This window comes from Arachis ipaensis, chromosome B4 (assembly GCF_059453495.1).
Source record: "Arachis ipaensis isolate K30076 ecotype BB chromosome B4, ASM5945349v1, whole genome shotgun sequence".
In the NCBI taxonomy this organism is placed as follows: Eukaryota; Viridiplantae; Streptophyta; class Magnoliopsida; order Fabales; family Fabaceae; genus Arachis; species Arachis ipaensis.
This window is the reverse complement of record NC_142439.1, coordinates 143,984,042-143,990,975: the sequence shown is the minus strand read 5'-3', so window position 1 is coordinate 143,990,975 and position 6,934 is coordinate 143,984,042. Positions and strand designations below refer to the sequence as shown.

Below are 6,934 nucleotides of genomic sequence, written 5' to 3'. Positions count from 1 at the left end.
TTAACGTATAAATAATATTTTAATAATATATATATATTTTTGAATATATAACATATAAAATAATGCTATACAGTATTCATATAAATCAAATTAAATAATTTTAATTTATTGGGGTAAAATAAAATCTATATATATACAAAATATCCACACGGATCATGTCATTCAATCCGTACTGTGCAATGTGCTGCTTATGATAATGGTTACAAACAAGTCAAACAAATCTTAGAAAGTCACACATGCATTGTATATGATAGGTTGATGCGTTGTCGTCTCAGGCATGAAAGCATGAACTGAATAAAAAACATTGGAAATTCCAAGAGAAATCTTTTACTCATTTCTTATTCTTTTAAAAAAAGAACAACAATAAAATACTGCTGGCACAAACTCATTATCAGCAGGACCTAATCTAATTGATTGACTAATTAAGTCCGATAATAATCACTAATCAAACAATTAATCATCTTCAAGTCCTTCACGAAACAAAGTCCTAAACAGATCCATCACCTGCTTATTAAGAACAAGACCAACCTCGACCCCACCTTCATTGCCATCACTATTCTCAGCCAAACCCATCGTTAGACCTCTATCAATTGAAGCTATCTCAACTTTTTCAGGTTTTCCCCAACCAAAATCAATACCATAAACACCAAACCTATTAGAACCAGCAATACCAATCATTTCAACTCCTTCTTTAGCCATATTCATGTACTTATCAAATGCTGATGATTCTACACCACGAAAACCTTCAATACCCAACATTTTTGTCTTCTTGTAAATTCCCTTAGCGACAAGAACCACTCCGTTTTCTTTAACAAAGTCCTCTGGTTTTGCGTCCACAAAATTGGCCCACAGACAGTTACCGCAATAATTTTCAGGTATTGGAGGCTCTAACCTCTTCCTACAATCACCAGTGAAAGCGAACCCGAATTTTTGTTTCTCCTTAAAAATGCCATTAATCGCCTTAGCGATACAAACCAAGACATAGCTGCATGTTAGAACAAAAGTAGAAAGAGTACTAGGTGGTGTGTTTGTAGATTCTTCATCATCACCATTATTAACGTTGCTGTTCCAATTGGACAACACCTTTTTCTTCACCTTCTCCAAATCTGAACGCGTGAGCTTGAACGTTGCACGAACCGAGTCCTTCACCTTGGGTTCGAACGGTAGAATCTTCAAGCTTTTCTTGACGTTGTTCTCATCCGGGAACATTTTGGACATGACGTCCGACCTATTGTTCAAGAACGAGGGTCCAACATCCTTTGCATCTTTGATAACTTTTCTATCAAAGAAAGGCTCTAATTCGCGAACCAAAATCGGTGATTCTTTCTGTTCTTCTTCAAGGCTTTGACATATGGAAGCCCATGCTTTGATGAACATGGTGGAAGATTTCCCATCGAGAGAAGCATGGTGGGTGCTGATTCCGATGCTGAATCCACTGTTCGGGAAGAGAGTGATCTGAAGAGACATAAGAGCAGCACGAGATTCCAGTGTTTCCAGTTCTGGTACGAAGCATCGAGTTTCAGAAGCTTCACGCGGTGAGTTATAGCCCAAAAGATGGTTGAAATCTGCATCGGATTCTGCTATGAGAAGTGAAACACCATCACCAGGATTGTATTGAAGGATTGGTTTATCTGAATGAGAAGGCCAAAGTAGGTTTCCAGCAAGAGGGAGGAAGTGTTGGAGGGTAAGAGAGAGCGAGGTTTTGAGCTTGGGAAGCACATGTTCGAAGAAGAAAGATGGAGGAGAGTGAAGTTTGTAGAAGAAGACACGCTCAACGGGGTGGAAGCGAACCCATAACATGTCAAAGAAAGTGAGAGGCAGAGAAACAGTAACATCAGTTGATAGTGCTGGCGGTGGAGAAACTGTGCATTTGTCAAGGAGTTTGATGGAGATGTTGTTGTCAGAAGAAGCCATGGATGATGATAATGATGGTGGTTGAAATTTGAGAAACAGAGAAAAATGTGTGGTATGGTTGATGGCGGTTCTAATGGATCTCATTTTGTAGAGAAGAGTATGGTGTTCACTGTTCAAAATTGTGGAGTTCTCAGCACGAGGTAAAGTATAAAATATTAAAATATTATATGGCTTACCGGTGTACACATAACTAGAAATCATTTGACATAATTTTAAAAGTTAATTCTATGTATTTTTTTCTTAAATTATTTTTCATTATATATTAAATAATTATTAAATAAAATAAATAAGTTCGTCATTTAGTGTTTCGAATATGTTGAGATTTTTTTAACGGTTTAAAACAATAATAACAAAGTCTTGTCCTATTAACTATAATAGACTATATGAATTAAATATGTTATTAAGTTCTATCATGTATTATATCTATAAAAAGACCGTTTACATATAGATCTCGTTTGATCACTTTTGAATGGTTTTTTTAGTAGGGATAAAAACAGGTCAGATCAAACTTTATTCTTAATAAACTTAACATGTCATGTAGTTAAATTGGCTTGAGCCTGACCTATAATCTGATATAGACTTTTTTTTAAGTACTAAATTTGACTTGTTATTCAGTTTGGCCCGACTTAACGTCTGTTAAAAGGTTTGATAATTTTTTATTACAAAAATAAAAATATTATTTAAAAAAATCATTTTTTAATAAAAATATTTATATGAAAATTCATGGAGGTAGTAGAAACCATGACAAGGAGTAAGGTTAACATCGTGTGCCTACAAGAAACAAAATGAGTTGGTGCGAAAGTTAGGGAGTTAGATACTTTCGGATTCAAACTATGGTATACAGGAAATATGAATAATAGGAATGGAGTAGATATTATCGTGAATAAGCAGTAGAAGAAGGACGTAGTGGATGTCAAAATGGTGGGAGATCAGATCATTTCTATCAAACTTGTGGTGGAATGAGGTACTTTTCATGTGATTAGCGCCTATGCACCGCAAGTGGGTTCGAACGAGCAACACAATATAAGGTTTTGAGAGGATCTAGAGAGTTTGGTTCAAGACATACCTTCTGGAGATAAGATTTTTTCAGGAGGAGATTTAAATACATGGCCATGTTGAAAGAGAAGTGACTATGTATGGAAGAATCCAGGGAAGCCATGGTTTCGGGGTGGTCAATATCGAGGATAAAACTATTTTGGACTTTTTCTCAACCTTTGACTTTTTCATTCCTAATACATGTTTTAAAAAGAGAGACAAATATCTTATAACCTATAAGAGTGGCATGACAAACTCTCAAATCGACTTCTTCTTATTGAGGCGAGTCAAAATTTTTTTGCATTAATTGTAAAATTATTTTTGGAGAAAGTTTAACAATACAATATAGGATGCTTGTCATAGATTTTCACGTTGAGCAAAAGTTGAGAAAAAGACATCATACGAAGAACCCAAAGACGAGGTGATGGCAGATGAAAGGTGAGAAACAAAGAAACTTCCTAAGACGGATAGGAGAAGAAGCAAAGTGGGATGGGAATGAAAGTGCGGAGGAGATGTGGAGGGAGATGACATAAGTTATTAGAAGAACAGTAAAATAAAGTTTTGGTGAATCTAGAGGGATAGGACTAAGAGACAAGGAGTCCTGGTGGTGGAATGCAAGTGTACAAGAAAAGATAAAGGCAAAAAGAGAGTGCTTTAAAGAGTGGTATTTGTGCCGTAATGCAGATAATTAGAAAAAATATAAGGTGGCTAAGAAAGAGACAAAAGTGATTGTAAGTAAAGTAAGAATAAGAGCATATGAGGGTCTTTACTAGTCTTTAGGCACGAAAGAAGGAGAAAAAAGTATATATAAAATCGCAAAGAGTCGTGAAAGAATAACAAGAGACTTGAATTAAGTTGAGTGCATAAAGGATAAAGATGGAGAGGTGTTGGCTCAAGAGGAGAAGATCAATGAAACGTGGAAGAGATACTTCTACAAGTTATTTAATGAAGGATAGAAGACTCTTTCTCGCCTTAGTCGGTTATGCATGAGGGAAGAATATCAAAACTTTGACTACTATCGAAGGATTCGAGGCTTCGAGGTAAAAGAGACTCTAAAGCAAATGAAAAATGGCAAAGCAATAAGACCTGATAATATCCCGATTGAAGTTTGGAAGGGCTTTGGAGAGAAAAATATCAGTTGATTAACCAAGCTTTTTAATGAGATTTTAAGATCAAAGAAAATGTCAAATAAGTGAAAAAAGAGCACTTTGGTACCTATTTACAAGAATAAGGGTGATATACAAAGTTACAAAAACTATAGAGGGATCAAGCTTATGAGCCATACCATAAAGTTATGAAAAAGGGTAATAGAACGGAGGTTGAGACAAGAGATACAAATAACAGAGAACCAATTTGGTTTTATGCCAGACAGATCCACCACTGAAATGATATACCTGTTAAGAAAGATGATGGAGAGGTATTGTAGTAATAAAAGAGATCTTCATATGGTGTTTATTGATTTGGAAAAAGCATACGATAGGGTACCAAGGGAGGTCTTATGGGAGGTTTTAGAAAAGAAGAAAGTCAGGATCACATATATTCGTGCAATTAAAGACATGTATGATGGGACTACAACTAGTGTGAAGACTCAAGATGGTGTGATAGTGGAATTTTCTATTAGTATAGGATTACACCAAGGATCATCCTTAAGTCCGTATCTTTTCACATTAGTCTTGGACGTACTCACAGAGCATATCCAAGAGCCTGTGTTATGGTGCGTACTTTTTGCCGATGATATCGTCCTTTTTGGGAGAGTCAAGGAAAGACCTAAATAAGAAGTTGGATTTATGGAGATAACCTCTAAAAGTGTATGGTCTGCGCATAAGCCGTAGCAAGACGGAATATATGGAATGTAAGTTCGGTCTGCGAAGGAAAACCCTAATATAGAAGTGAATATTGGAGAAAATAGCATATGAAAAATTAAAGTTTTAATTATCTTGGATGCATCATACAGGATAATGGAGAGATTTAACAGGATGTAAATAATAGGATCTAAGCAGATTGGTCAAAATGGCGGAGTGCGCCTGGTTTATATGTGACAAAAAAGTGCCTTTAAAACTTAAAGGTAAATTCTATTGCACTGCTATCAGACCGACTATGCTTTATGGTACAGAGTGTTGGGCAGCTTAAGGGGAGTACAAACATAAGCTAAGTGTGGCAGAGATAAAGATGTTGACTGTTGAGATGGATGAGTGATCATACGCGATTAGATAGAATAAAGAACGAAAATATAAGAGAAAGAGTTGGAGTAACACTTATTGTGAAAAAGATGGTAGAATCGCGTCTCAAGTGGTTTGGATATGTGAGAAGAAGACCAACAGAGCACCCAGGAGGGTGGATGAGATGAAAGATGGACAAGGGATGAAAGGCAGAGGAAGACCTAAGAAGGCCATCTATGAGGTGGTCAAACAAGATCTACATGTAAACAATCTCTCTATTGACATAATACATGATAGAACTCAATGACATCGTTTGATTCATGTAGCCGACCCCACCTAGTGGAATAAGACTTTGTTGTTGTTGTATTAAATTTAACATAAAACAATATTTATCTTATTATAAATATCAAAATTAAAAATAAATAAATAATTAAATAAATTTAACATTAAATAAATATTAATAATATATTTTTAAAACTAACCAAGTAATTAATTATTAAGTTAAAACTGAATTTTCTAAACAAAAATAAAATTATTTTTTTTATCAAAAATTAATTAAGATAAGAAAGAATGTTATTTATCTATTAATTAATATTTTTTAAATTAATAATATATCAAAATTAAATTTTAAAAAATATATAAATATAATATTTAATTATTTTAAAATAAAGAGAAGAAAATATTTCAATTAATTTTTTATTATTTTAAATTAATATACTTTTTAGTTTTTATACATGGGTCTAATTTTTTTTGGATACTTATATATAGGGATAAGTATTGATTTGGTCTCTAACGTTGAAGGTTAGAATTGAAACCGTCCCTAATGTAATTTTTTATTTAGAATCGTCCTTAATGTTGCATTTCATTTTAAAATCGTCATTTATAATAAATTTTTTTATAAATGACAAAACTACCCTTTTTCTACCATTTCATTCTTCTTGTTCTTCTTCTTCCATTAACAAAATTCAATTACAAGAATTAAAAATACCCAAATTCATCTTCAATTATAAAAATAAAAAATCTATAAATTTAATTACCAAAAAATCAAATACAAGAATAAGACTAAAAATTAAGGAGAAAGAAGAAATCCAAAAACAAAAGAAAAGCAACAGGAATCCAGAAATTTAAAAATAAGAACAAGAACAAAACCAACAAATTGGGAGGACCAATATATTTATAAAAATCACAGCACATGATAGTTGACACAAAAGTTAGGCAAACTTACATCACCTGATCACCAAAAGAAACAAAAAAAATGGCCAAATCCATTTCCAATGTCACTCATGAATCCCATAATCTGAAACAGAGTTGCATTGGAGCAAACTCCTAGTGATTTTGGATTGCACAATACCACATCAGCCTTTCCTTGCCTTCGCAAAACCTATGTTGTTAATTAAAAGATTAGACAACATGATTTTTCAGCAAGACATGAATGCCATGTATGAGATTATTGTATTCCAGTCTTACCAAATTTTGAAGGAAATTAAACAAGGTTATAGAGAGACTTGTAAATATCAAACACAACAATATGAAGATCTCCCAATTTATGCAAATCCTGTATTTAAAACAAAACACCATTGAATGGTTTTACAAGTTTATGGTATTTTTCAAATAGTTGTCTTTGTTTGTAGAGAAACAGTAGGAGATACCTTAACAAAACTTGAGAATAATCTAATTAGGTATGAAAAATACTGGTCAATAAGAAATGAAGGAGGAAGAAGGAAGTTGGTTATAGTAGAAGCTGAGGAGAAAGCAGAAACAGAGGTCGAAGCAAGAAGTAGAAGCGGCGAGGAGCAGCGGCGAGAATACGGCGGTGAGGAGCAGCA

At 33.8% G+C, this 6,934-nt stretch overlaps 1 pseudogene across 1 annotated transcript; it reads right to left on the bottom strand.

Moving 5' to 3' along the window:
- Positions 1-313: 313 nt before the first annotated feature.
- Positions 314-2,100, bottom strand: LOC107635420 (phenolic glucoside malonyltransferase 1 pseudogene; annotated as a pseudogene). Its single transcript, XR_015880665.1, has one exon. The product of XR_015880665.1 is annotated as a phenolic glucoside malonyltransferase 1 pseudogene (transcript).
- Between the last annotated feature and the right edge of the window lie 4,834 nt (positions 2,101-6,934).